This window comes from Pinus tabuliformis, chromosome 8 (assembly GCF_031772625.1).
Source record: "Pinus tabuliformis cultivar Carrire ecotype Pingquan chromosome 8, CPIR1, whole genome shotgun sequence".
Lineage (NCBI taxonomy): Eukaryota > Viridiplantae > Streptophyta > Pinopsida > Pinales > Pinaceae > Pinus > Pinus tabuliformis.
Window position 1 is genome coordinate 1052940312 of NC_142294.1, and position 15349 is coordinate 1052955660.

The window sequence follows — 15349 nt, forward strand, 5'->3', positions numbered from 1 at the left end:
CACTGTTCCCTTGGGCACTAGCCCCTATTAATTAGGGAAATTTCTCAATTGGAATTGCGCAATCCTCATAGGCCTTCCTCTGACTGCATTCACCACCTATACAATTCAAATGATCATACAACTAATAGTACATTATCTATGAACTCCAATATCAACTGGGTATTTCTCAGAACTGAAATACATGAGCTATTTATGAGTGAATTTTCAATTTATTTGTTGATCACTGCAGGCAAAACCACACTAGTAAACCTCTCACTAGTTCCTCCAACAGTTGGAACTAGTTTAACTGACTTTAATTCAGTTAGACTGAATTAATTAATTACAACTCAAAATAAACTCAATCTGGGCTCCTCTAAAGTAGGCAACACTCTACATGAATCTAGTTAGACTCTCAACTTGAATTAACAGAGCCAACTAAGTCAAATTAACTTAGTTAACTAATACAAGTTTTCATGAGATGTGGAACTATAATTTTATTCCCAATTTAATTTAAGAACAAATTAAATTAGGATTTTCTTGTTGCATTTTCAACAGAAAAGGGTCGAAACCTTGAACTTAAAGAAAGGATTGGATAAGGCTTATCCTACTATAGTCAAGACCGTAGACAAGAAATATTCTCCTCTTGCGTGATTGGACATCGGACATGGATTATCTGCGGTGACCACGTAGCCATGCAGATAATCGAGAGATTGGAGGACAGAGTAATACTTGGATAGTAGCATACGAAAATTGTGCCGACCACGACTTAGTCAGAGGTCAGGCCATATTTGTAGTGGAAGGATGTGTGGGTGATATGCCAAACAGACTAGGTTGAAGGTCGGTGGTCGGATATACAGAGGGAGCCCAAGTTACAAGCTTCAGGATGAACTGACCATGACTAAGTTAGGAAGTCCACTACTTGTGCTAGTTTTGTGTATAAGAACTCTTTTCCTGGAACTTTGGGTACACTCAGTGTCAAACCCAGGTTTAACATGGAATCAGGTGTTACGCTCTACTTCATCTCATAGGAATAACTATTTCCATGGACATAATGACACACATACATTACAACAAACAATATTGCAATAAAAACTAATGGAATGTACCCTCCTAGGGAAACTTGTAGAACACTGCTAAAAAGAATAGTAACTCCATTGTGCCATATACAATGATAAACATTATAATAAGAAATAGATGAGTCTTGTATATTATAAGAATTACCAATGTCAACAACAATCAAGTGACAATTATGACTGCAACAACCACTATGCTTGGATCCAATTTACATAAGGAATTGTTAGCAGGTGGAAAAATTCCTCCCACAACAAGTCAATATTTGGATAATCAAAGTTCCAATTAGAATTTTTTTTTTTTTTTTTCATTTGGTATGGTCGTATACCCTCTGTAACAAAGAGTTGGTTGCCTATTTAAAACTAAAATTAAACTAAGAAAAACTATAATCAATTTATGAAAAAATATGTAATATATTCTAATAATTTACAGAATATGAAAATGGTCTACTACAATGATTTAACCAATCTAAACAACAACAATTAAAGGATTTAAATGAGCATAATACCACGTGAAATATCATGAGATTTAAAATCCTAATTGGAATTGAATTCAGAAAACTGAACAGATAAGTTTGGCTGAACATTTAAATAGAAACTTAAAAAAAATTCAGGTTTTCAATCTATTCAAACAGATATTTTGGTATTTTCTGAAATATGTATGCATGCACAATTTAAAGTAAATAAATAAAAATTTATATCTCGTAAACGAGAGAAAATATGCCTATATTTGAATACTAGATTGTAATGATCAACCAGTAATAAGTAAATTAACAATTTTTTAATTCCTGATGATAAAAGGATGTAGATTGCAACATTGTCATAAGGAATCTTAAACATAATTATCAAATATTCATTCAGAATCAAATAGCATAAGTCATAGAGTAATATCAGAGGCATTTATTAAGTAATTAAAATGATGTACTGACATAAATCTCATAGCTCATCACACATTAACACTGAAAATGGTTTTCAAAAAGGCTGGTACTTCAAAATTGATTTAAAAAATTCAAGTTTGTAGTCTTCACTAATTTTCAACCCTTTGCACTAATGCATAAGGGTCCATAAAAACTAAAAAGTAATAAAATAAGTCTTGCGACAAGAAATTCAGTAGATTTTCTGAAAGTAAATACTCAATTATAAAAATAAGAATTCTATGTTTGTTCAATTGATATCTGGCAGACAAGCAAACATCCTTTACTCATCTTTAGAATCTTCATAATTGAGACTAAGTAGTAGGTGAGGTGCATGTACTTCGATATAAGTTTCCCATTGTGAATATATATATATATATATATATATATATATATATATATATATATATATATATATATATAATACATTGTAGAGAAATAAATGGAAGGAAATTGATTGATGTTGATCTGGTAGTTGGCAATCAATCCTTGGACCTTTTTCTTCTTCTTCTTCTAATATTTGACCTCAAACTTGGTAATAGGTTTGATTTGTTCCAAAAATAGTTGCAGAAATTTTAGGAAAGTTTGTTGTTTCCAAACTTTAATTTTTTTGATTTCTACTTGGTCCTTGGCAACAAGATCTTCTATAGACTATTTTAATTCTCTTGGAACTGCTTCCTTTAATGACTTGGCACCTGATAGGTCAAATTCTTCTATAATTTTTGTTCATTTTTCCTAAATTGTTAAACATTGCTCATATGTTGTTTGTATGCATGCTCTGATTTATTCCCCCCCCCCCCCCGCAACTTAAAGATGCAAGCATCAATCTTTTATTTGTGTTGGAAACTTTTGGAATTTCATTAGATTGAAATTCGTTCTCCTTGTCAAGAATAGATAGAATTTTTTTTTTAATTGATTTGTCTTCTTCTACCAATGAATCAATTATTTCATTTAAATATGTAATTTCTTGATAAAATCTTGAGATTTTATCCATCTTTTTATAGAAGTTTGATTGATTCTTCCTTAAAATTAGACAAATTTGTAAAGCTTGTTCCTTGAAAATTTCCAGACTCTGTGTTTCTTGTTGATTCTCATTGAGTTCATATTTAAGAGATTCAATTTTCTCTTTCACATATGTGACCATAATAACATAATTGTTTTCTACTTCTTTCTTCTAGATGCAGGTTTGATCTTCATGTAATTTTCTTAACATCTGAATTTCCTGTTCATGTTTTTCCTTTTCTTCTATCAATTCTTTTTGAATTATTTTGTAGGTTTTACCTTTCTACAACAAATTATTGAACTAAAGTGGCATAATTCCTCTGCCATTTTTCTTCATTGAACAATTCATTTTTCTTCAAATTTTCTTCCAAATATTTAATTTTCTACAAACTCATATCATATGAAGTTGCAAGCTCATTCACGTGATATTGATTGTAATTAACAAAAGCTCTTAAAGCTTGAGAGGATTCTTGAGATTTTTCATTACATCTCCTCGAGCCTGCCAGTTGAATTTAGATACTGTCTCCAGAGTATCATGTTTCCTTTTCTTTGTTCTTCTGACACCTGATTTTTTTTAGTATTAAAATAATAATCTGTCAAAGAAGGGATTGTATCTTCAAATGGATCTAACTCAGAAACCAGTTTAAACAAAAATGATTAACCATGAATCTTAGTAAAAATGGGTGTTACTGATTCTTGTGGAGATGTGGTAGATATAATATCCATCTCTTTATATGATTCCATTTTTTCCTCATTTTCCTTGGTGGTGGTTTCACTAGATACCTATTTTTGTTTCTCCTTATCTACTTTCATTTCTTTGACTTCTGTAGTTTCTGGTTTCTTCTGCTCTATTTTCTTAGGAGAATTAATCACAATAATATCTTGCTCAATTGTTTTTAATTTTTTCGGAGTCTTTGATGTTCCTATACTTTCTTTCTTCTCTTTCATATTTTGTATTGCTATGACTTCAACTTCTTTACCTGTGACAACAAAATCTTCTATTTTTTCAATTTCTACCCTTTGTTCCTTTTGAGAAACAATAGAATGATATGAAGTGAGTTGGTTGAAATTAAACGGGAAAATTTCAGTAGACTTTAAAACGTTGAGATGGAGAGCCTTTTTATTTAAACAAATTTCGAAGAGTTTTTACCAAAACTCTTGCAATGTTGCCTTGCTTCACTATTTAAGAGTTTGTCTATTTCAACAGCCTATTGACAATCATCAATGTTTATAAAAATCCCATCAAAAGGGGGTTTCTGATGAATTATTATTTTATATAACTGACTGTTATATAATGAATGCCAATGATTCCTCTAGGATCATAGCCATAATGAGGCAAAGGAAATAACCAAACTTCCTAAAGCTCTTCAGCTTCTTTGAATCAGTGCCCTTTGTCTCAAATATTGATGTCACCAAAGTTGATTGGAAAATTAGGCCAAAGTTTCTTTTGCTTCTTCCTGAACTTTTTGGCTTTCCCATGGAAAACAACATGATTAGCCAATTCTCTCAAAGCAATTCTTTCTGGGATGTATCGAGGAAGAAGGTGGGGACCAACTTCACTTCCAAAAAATTTCACGTACGAAAATAATTCCTTAACAAACTAGTCACCTATTGATTCTAGGTCGTCTTTCAAAGTTTGACTTATTCTGGGAAGTATTGTTCCAAATAGGATTTCATGGAAAGGAATCAAAACATAATGGAAAATATCATAAATGGTATTTAAAATTAGATTCCCATATAATAAGAGCATAATTTTGAATGGGTATCTATTGGACAGATGGGTAATTCCATTTCATGAGTGGGAATGGAATCGAGGCAATAATAATATATATCGAATAGGCATACATACAAAAAATATATTTGAATCTGGGGGGAGATGATAATGATAGTTTGAATGAACCTGTGATATTCTGTGACAATATTTTAGCCTAGTTTAGGCATTTCCTCTCATTTAAAATGCTATGGATTATTGGGATCCATTTAATTTTGCAATTCTCAGGATCTTGTTCCCCATATAATTTGGTTAGCATTTTAATAAGAAATCTAACTGGCTTCTTAAAAATAGCTATGGGGTATTCATTTTTTCTTTGATCTTGAAACCTTGCTCTTCTTCTCCCAGCCACTCTTCAATTACTATATCATAATTCTCTTGACATTTCTTCAAGATATTACTCTGAAACGTATTAAGGAAGTCAACGTTAAGGTGTATTTCTAGGAGACTGAACTTGCATATGGCCGATAAGACTTCAAATTTCCAAGAAGCTATGATAGTTTCTTGATGGTTTGATATTGTTTAGGTTTTAATATAGTGTGAGATAAAATCCATGAAACCATGTCATAATGGGGAAAAAATTTAGCCCTATCTGCGAATTTATGTAGCTCTATTTCTCTGATTGCTTCAAACTATTTGTTCTTTTTTTCAATAGTTTTTGTGTCTTTTAACCATTCTCTTTGCTCAAAGAATTCAAATATCTCCTCCTAGCTCATTGTACCTGCTTTTTGTGTTTTTTAAGTTGAATATGAGATGAGCAATGCATTGAAGTTGACCTGCTTTGGTAGTGGATCATCCACCCCCTTAATATTTTCCCTAATTTGCTCCATTTGTTGCTTTGCCGCTGGAGATTTTCCATTTTTTCCTATTATGACTTGTAAAAAGAAACAAATTATATATAAGTTTTGCTTAATGAAAATTTTGAATTCAGGAATTTCTAAAAAAAATAACATTATGCTTACACATAATTTTTTTAAACTGGTACTGTGTTTCCTTAATTCAATTCTTCTTCAAACAAGACTTAAGAAAAGAGCATGCGTGCAGAACACTCTAAAATATTAAATTTGCTGTTGGAGATTTTCCCCTTTCCCCATTTTGTGATCTGTAAGCAATAACAAAGCATATATATAAGTTTTTCTTATTTAAAATTTGAAATTGAATTTAGGAATTTCTAAAAAAATAACATTATGCTTACACATAATTTTTTGAAACTGGTATTGTGTTTCCTTAATTCAATTCTTCTTCGAAAAAGACTCAAGAAAAGAGCATGCAGATAAAACACCCTAAAATCTTAAAATTTTGTTTAGAAATATGAGAAAATCACAATTGAATGTGTTTATTAATCTCCTGTAAATATGCCAACTTTTTTCTTTTCGTGAATCGATAAAGCAATAGAAAATTCATTATTGACTTAACAAATAATCTATTGAATGTGAAACGGAAAAAAATGAAAATCTTTATCAAAAAGCGCATTGCACGCAAATCAAGAAAAATAGTATTTTATTCCGATATCATATAGTTAGGAGGTCAGGTAGTCCTTTTATTCTATGATTGATTTGTTCTATCCTGACTCTGACTATACGATAGTCAGGTATTGTATTTAGGTCGTGTAGTCGGGCAGTCGAGTGGAATATTTATAAAAATTTTGGTAGTCAGCGAGACTTGCTAGTCGGGTGGTCGGAAGGTCAGGTAATCGAAAGGTTATAATTTTATTTACAAAACTTTTATGAACCCGACCTCTGAGTCAAGCTTTCAGAAATAGAAAATGTTATTTAAGGGTTTTTGTTTTTATTCATTTTCCTATGTACAAAACAAAAGAGGGTTGTTGTAAACATGAGAAAAAATGGTGACACACTCGAATAAGAAATTATGTCTGTCAAGTTTAAATCAATAATTTTAAATTAAATGAATTTTTCATATTTTTTTTTAAAATTATGATCTATCACTGTGATACTTGATAAAATGTCAATGGTACCAACAATTGGACTAGAAGTACTAATGAAGAGAATGAAAATTCTATGCAATAAGAGTCAAATAATGAATTTATTTGTATTTCTTAGAATCTTCTAATTCAATCATCATCTGAAATTATAAACACTAAGTTTAGGATTTTAATATTGGTCAAAGTTTTATGTACTTTGTGTTATAATCATCTCTCTCTGAAATTTTAAATTGCATCACTTTTGGTGAATGCAAATATCCCTTTTAGTTGGATTAGAAACATCGACCCACTGCTAGCAAGTATTCATAGTTTTGATGGGTCTATTCATTTTCCTTTTGATGTAAAACTTCATGTTCTCACTTTTTAGCTTATGATTGATTTTTACATTTATCATATATAGTGAAGTCATAGAAGCGGGGTTTTTTAAGACACTTGCTTTGATAGAAAATGCTTTCATGGATTAAAATAAACTCAAATTATGTAACATATTATTCATCTTTTTTGAGACAATTTGGTTTATTTCTTCAAATTATTTGAATATGATGGAACTGTTATAACACAAAATAGTCAATCTATCATTTTCCATACTATCAGAAGTTTAAGCAACAGTGAAAAGAACATTAAGTATTTTTGGAACTATGATATTTTAAGAATAATTTTTCTTTAGCTTCAATTTATCTTATAGTATCAGGCAATATATGGTAAAATTATGTTTTTTGAAGTATGTAATCATAGTTGTAATTCTACAACTAAACAAATAAATTTAAAGAAATAATATGTATAAAAATTTAAAAAAAATAAATAATAAAAAAATGATTTTTAAAGGATACGAACATCCTTGTTAAAATGGAATATTTACATGTGTTCTTGGGAGATTTTCATTTATTAAAAATATATTTTCAACATTTTCTGATTTGCTGAAAAATTTTCTACGTGGATTTCTAATGTTTGAAGAATATAAGTTGATGGGCCAAACTTTGATAACATTTGAAAAGGAGCAATCTAAAGATTTTGAAACTTAGAATGCTTAGTGTTCTCTTTACGACTTTTATTTGATTTGAGAACTAGGTTACCAACACAAAATTATCTATGGGTTGAAGGCGAATTGCTCTGGTATCCAATCGCCCATCTCATTGATTTTTTACCTAATTTTCTCTGTTTGTTGCCTTGCTGCTAGATTTTATTTGTTTTTTCGCATTTAATGGTCTGTGAACAGTAACAGAGTGTATATATATTTTCCTTATATAAAATTGGAAATTGAATTCAAGAATTTGTAAAATGATACTCTGGTTCCATAGAATTTTTTGAAACTGCTACTATATTTCCTTAATTCAATGTTTCCTCGAACTGGACTTAAGAAAATAGCATGCAGCGAGAACAATCTAAAATCTTAAAATTTTGTTTTAGAATATAAGAAAGTCACAACTAAATGTGTTCATTAATTTCTCGTAATCAGTCCAAATATTTTTATTTTCATGAATCAAGAAACCATGAGGAAATTTATTATTGATTTAACAAAGAATCAATTGAACGTGAAACATAAAAATTTGAAAATCTATATAAAAAATGCAATGCACGAAAATAAATGAAAATATTATTTTATTGGGATGATCGTACAATCAGAAGGTCGGGCAGTTAGACATTTTTTATATTTTATGATTGAGTCATTGTATCCCAACCATGACTATACCATAGTCAGGTGTTATCATTAGGTCGATAGTTGGACAATCGGGCAATCCTACGATCGAGCATATTATTTATAGAAAATTTTGTAGTCTGCCTAAATTGATAGTCAGGTGGTCGGAAGGTCGAGTAGTCAAGAGGTTATAATTTTATTTAAAAAATCTTTATGGATCTGACCTCCAACTTAAGTCTTCAAAGACAAAAAAGAAAATTTAGGGCCTTTTGTGTTTATTCATTTTGCGATGCACAAAAGAAAAAAGGGTTCGTGTAAACCTGACAACAGGAATGCAAATTATTTGGTGAAATTTTAAAGTAAATGTTTCATATCAAAAAATTCAAGAACATGGGTCACATGGGTCATCAAATGAATGAGATTTGGATTTTTATTTCAAAGCAGAAACAACACTAACAGTAACACAAATCCATTCTATCCCCCTTGCATTCAATTAATTTATGCTAATGTCTCAAGTACATATGGGAATGAAAAATGACTCAAATATGGAATCGTAGATTCGTAGCTTTAGTGCTTGCATGATATGTACTTAACATTAGCAGTAAAGACTACTTTTTTTAATGTCTAAATATTTTTTGCATTGTACTTACTTGAAGCTAGCAATGAAGACCAGGTTTCGTAACTTATAAATAATTGTTTGCATGCGACATAGTTAACATTACCAATGAAGACTACATTTGATAGTCTCTAAGAAAATTCTTTAGGAACTTGGAAGCATACTATATACCTTCTATGCATAGAAATATTCCTCCAAGTAAAATCTAAGTTTTTTTTTATTTTCTTCCGAAGAAATCAAAGATATTTTTGGGATAGAAATATTTGAAGATGCTTGTATCATGTCTGGCAATATTCTAGATTCCAATGAAGGCAATAAATAAGAACCATATCAAAATAGCAAGGGAAAATGAGTAACCAAAATTTTGGATTTTGAATCTCTAAACAGAGAAGAGTATAACTAATATTGCCACAAATATCATAGTTATCATGTTTTCCATTATTTTTCTCTTTGATGGCAGAGATTTGAGGGTATCACGCATAATGCATAATTGCAAAGTTAGCAATAGGAAATCTATGAACATTGACCAGGTACATGAAAGGAAATAACATTGTTAACACTTGCCTCTATTTCAATCAGAACTATGGAAAACGAGTAGGAAAATGGAATGTTGCCCAATGATTGGAAGATATACCCTGTGTTCTTTGTTGACGAAAATTTATTAATAAGTACTCTGGTTAGGGTTGCATATAGATGATTTCTATCTAGAAGGATCCTTAGATTGAATTTATGTTATTCAATGTATTTCTCATTCATAGATCAGTCATAAAATGCCATCTCTATAGTTGTAGTTAAATTGGATCATAAAAACAAAGAGAGATATAAAAAAAGAAGGCAAGACTGCAATTTTTTTTATGCTAAGAGCGAGCCCAATAGAAGAATATGCAAAAGACATGGTGGCTGTCGTGGTCGTAAGCCATGAAATTTCCTCCAAGGTTGGCAGCTTGGACAATATAAGCTTTAACACCAAACATAATCATGTATAGATTTCTTGATATATGACAACTTACATTTTTCTTTTGTTCATGAAAGCATGTTTTATTTTTTATCGCTCTATTACAAGAAGAATAGTTAGACTTCACTACATATCAAAATAATCTCCAGTCTAACCAAAACATGTCCTAAAAATATTTGAGTAGATGCAGGGTGTTGTTAGGTTATAATTGATGCTTACATCGTGCTGATAGCTGCTATAATTGTGTAAGCAATTAGACATCCATAAATATTTGAATATTGAGCCCAAGCACATAGGGAGACCTTGTATCCACCTAGTGCAAAAATCAATATATCATAATTTGTCTTGTGAAAAAAAGACCTTAGTATGAATGTAAAGAAAAAAAGTTCAAAAAGGATGAGAGTAAAGCATGTTATTCATGACTTGTTGGTTTACCTATAAATGACCTTCACATCATCCCTATTTTTGTAGTTTCTGGATTCAGTGACTGGGTGTGACAACTTGTAACATTTTGTACGTAGAAGAACAATATAATACACAACCCATGAGAAATCCAAGAGAACAAGTTATTTGCAAAGGCACATGATAAAGAAAAGGAAAAATTACCTATAACCAAATTAATTATCATATTGAGATTGAAATATTAAAATCTACAATGCATGGAGACTATTTTCAGCTTCAACAATAATTGCATTACTAACTGCGTCATGATTATCTAGGTGCATAATACTAGCATGTTGAACACATCAAATTTTAGATCAGTGAACTCAAAGTGCATTTGATAAAACTTCCCAATAATATTAAACAATAGGTAAGAAGTTCCTAAAAAATGCATACCACTTTATTCATAAGTTTATGATTTTTCTGTTCACTCAGTCACTCCATCGTTTGAAGTGTGGTGCATGTGTTTTGGATCATCATTGAGCTCAATTCATTGATAATATTGGAGCAAGAAGAAGAAGTGGCTAAGGATAAATTTTTGGCACATTCTTTGTTACACTCTGTAACTCTGTTTTAAAATGCTCATCTGGCATACATTTGTTTATTCTTGTATGCATAGAAATAGTAGTTTCTCCCTCAAATTTAGGGCTAAATGAAACTAAATTAACATTGGACATAGTTCCACTATGCTTAATAGATGAAGGGATAAAAGAACTTGGCTCAACGATTCAAGAGGTTTGCAATATTTGTGAAGGAGGTGAGTCCAAAGATAGAAGTTTACTAATATTTGTATCAATGGCATTGATTGGCTATTGTTATAGCTAAATGATAGAGCCAAAGTGAAATGCCAAGAGATCAAAAAATAAGCATTCATGTCACCAATGATTCAGAGATTATTGTACAAAGTTATGAATGTCTTTTTTACAATATATTTGGAGTATTAAATTGCATATGTTAAATAATAAATACACAAATACCTAAGAGAGTATTGTTAGGAAAAATTCTATCCTAGTAAGAGAGTAAAATTTGTCATAATGTCCAAGGGAAAGTGATTATATAGGTCTATGAAAAAATTATCATAAGTTACAGTTCAAAGTTCAAAATAACTAATACATTTATTATTCATATCAATGACATTGTGCTACAAAAAATGGATGATTGACTACAAATAGTACATATATCCTTCAACATTCACTAAAGATTCATTATCACACGCCAAATATTCAAAACTATTAACAAATGTTATGATTAATAAGAATCGAAACAACTTGCAAAGGAAAAAAAAGTGCATGCAGAAACCACACATGCTTGTTACCATTTATGGCTAGGGAAAAAGAGCCGAAACATTATTTGGCAGCATAGTTATAGCACTTAGCATTAGAAGAACCACAATTTCCTTAGATTATAGTTAGACTTCTAATTTTTTGCAAGTTGATATGCATTATAAGAGGAAACAAAAGAATTAGAAAAAAAAAAAATGAGATGCACATTTTGTTAATTCATTAGATAAATTTGAAATTATATATGATTGCAATTGAATGCTATATATTCTATAAAAGGAAAACCTTTGTTCTTGAAAACCAATCAACAAAAGCACACAACATGAAAAAAATACTTGTACAAATAGAAAAATAAAATTTCAAGAAGATTTGATATATGCAAACAAAAAAAGAGAACACATATGTCTCAATGCTCATGTATATACTTTTTTTGACATAGAACATTTCATTGAACATTAAATAAATTAAGCAATTGAAACACTTGCAACTCTTTTTTATTTTATTTTATTTTATTTTTTCTTTTGTTCCTTAATGCAACACAACTTCAGAATTTACAGGAAATGAGAATTCAAGTTAATATTGCAACAACGAAAAGCAAAACATGGGCATGTATATAATATGGTATAATAAGTTTTTTGGAATTATACTATGTTGTTGTGTAACTAAGATATTATGGTCCTATTAACAAAATGATGCATTGGTTTGGCAGAAATTTTGGAACGAACAAGTGGTTATAGAAACTACAGACATTTGTCTCCATTTATACCTCGGGAAAAACAAGAAAAAAATTATTGAGCACTATAGTCGAAGCATCTAGCATCAATAGAACCACAATATCCTTAGATTATAGTTAAATTTGCAGCAAAAAAATCTGAGTTGAAGTGCTTTTTAAGAGGAGACAAAAAAACTAGAAAACATAAATGAGATACAAACTTTCTTAATTCATTGGGCGATAAATTTGTAATTGTATATAACTGCAATGGAACACTATATAGCTCAGAAAAGGAGAACAAGAAATCTAATCATCAAATGAACACAACATGAAAAACAATTATGAAATTAGGAAAATAAGGAGGATTTGATGTATGGGAAAAGAAAAGGACAACATAGATATCTCAATTCTCTTGTAGTGGCTTATTTTAAAATAGAGAATTTCATTGAGCATATACAGAAACCAAGACATTGATACACATGCAACTCTTTTCTTCCTTTCTTTTTTCCTATCATAGTATACTTCTAAAACTCATAGCAAATGAGAATGCAAGTTAATATTCCAACAATGGAGAGCAAAATATGGGCATATATATAATATGGTATAATAAGTATTTTGGAGCTACATTTTGTTATTGTGGAACTGGGATATTATGTTCTTATTAACAAAATGATGTCTTAGTCTCGCGTAATTTTTTATGTAACTGAATTATTATACTGCATAATGTGCATCTAGGTCTCTGTTTTCATTTACAATAAGAAAATATGTTTGATTCAAAATTTATAGGGAAAAAATAACAAGAAATAATTATAAAAAAAGGTTCTCAATTCAAGTATTGTAGCAAATATCAACAAGGTAGTGAACAAGATATTTTTGTATTTTGCAATTATGAACCTACAATAAAAGAAAAAGTATAAATTAGTGTTTGTGCAAGGATTTTTGAATTATGATTTGGTGAAATGAAGGAAGTAAAAATGGAAAGAGAAAGAATATCTTAACTCTCAAAATTTATAAACTTGATGTACAAAGGAAGCATTTTTTTTGGTGATCACATCACTTTTATCTCATCAATAATGTTGTTAAATGTTAAAGTGAAAAGACCTTGAATGCAAAGTTTTTTTAAATTGAAAATTGGCAATGATGTTCTTTTCATGTATTGCTAGAAGCTTGTTTGAGCAATAACTGGGCAATGTTCTTTTAGCTGCGACATTTGCAACATACAACCAATTTTTCAACCATCTGTTTCTAGCGTGCATTCAACACTCTACTTATAATTAAATGTTGTGTCGTCTTTACAGATTGTGCATTTGGCTGTGTTTGGATGAACGAGTTGTTTGCAATTACTATAAATTCGCTAAAGAAGAGGAGATAAAACATTTTTCGCTCTTAGCACTCCTTCCATCCTTTTTTTTTTAATCAGAAAATTGAATTGTTAGGTTCAAATTTCAAATATGTTTCAAAAAAATGCAAGATTTTGTATATCAAAGTAAAACTATTGTTACTTGAACAAAGGTGGTGTTATGAAAGATACATGTGTTCCTCACTTGACAAAATATAATAGATGCACTCTTACAAATTCATCATTCAATGGATCAACAAAACTTTTTGATCCAGAGCACAATTGTTGATTGTCTTTCACATCATTTCTAACAATGTTTTTGAACAAATACAATGGAGTCGTCTTTGATGCCAATTCATGTTGTATTTTGAAAAAATGGTCTCTATGACTATCATTCAATAGCAGTTGTAGTGCATCATATAACATTTTTTTTTTAAGATTTTTTCACAAGAAATGATGAGATAATTGCTAGCTTGATAACAATGGAACACAAACATACAAGAATGCAGTTTGAAAGAAACTATTATCTTTTGGTGAAATGAAAGTATGGTTATTGTAGAAACAAACTTACAATTGCATTTTCATCTTTAGCTTCACCATCTTTTATAGTGAGTTCAAGTTTCTTGTTATTCTGCTGACATCCTATCACTGTTGCTCCTATTGAACCAACTGCATAGGTATCACTTGAAACAAGAAGGATGTGTATTGTTGTATCTACAGCTAGTCTACATTTTTTAGAAACCAGTGCAATTGATTGAACCATGGTTTTGTCACGTAACTCTATACAACATTTTGAATCTCCTCGTTCACAAATTCCCTTGTTTCTTATCTCAAAATCTATAATTTGAACATTGTTTCCAACTATAAACATCTTTTGGAAATGCTCTATAAGATTGTTTCTCATGTTCACTGTGATAGTTAGTTTATCGTGGCTATCAACCAAATAAACATGGAGAAACCACAACTTTGTAGGCGAGTTGTGGCTTTTAGTTTGTGTTGGCCCATAAATAACCAAGATATCGCCTTCAAAATATTTTCATATTCTCCTGAGCATATTTCAATGATTGAAGAGGGTGTTGATTCCATTGTTTTTGGTCTCTTCACATTCAAAGTGAGAACAATATGATTTGAAAAACATTGCCATTGATTAAATGAAAATATGTCATTTTACCATACAAATATTCATTGCAACACAAATCTAACATCGTTGGATTCAAATCTTCCACCATTTCATTTTTGAATGCTTGTTTGTTGGAGCTAGTTGTTTCCATGATGTTGTTGCAAATGACTCGGCCAATTACTGATATAAAACGGAAATCCAAGTGATTAAATCTAAAAAAAGTGTATAGAGAACCTTTAAAACAATGTATATTGTTTTGTGAAAATATAATGTAAGGAAAACAAATGGATATGTAGAGAAAATGACCAATTGAAAAAAGGGAACTAACAAAAAGTAAAATGAGCATGGCACTGTATGGACACTAGGAATTTTTTATTTTTATTTTGGTTTTTGTTTATGTATTCTATTTTTATACTACTATTAGCCATTATTGGTTGCTATGTAGTAAATGTGCATAAGTTACAATAGAAAAATGTTTTATAGATTTCATTGACAATTACACATAAAGTTCATTTTTGGAATGTCTTATTAAGAATCACTATGGTTATAAAAACATGTTTTTTTTCAAAGGA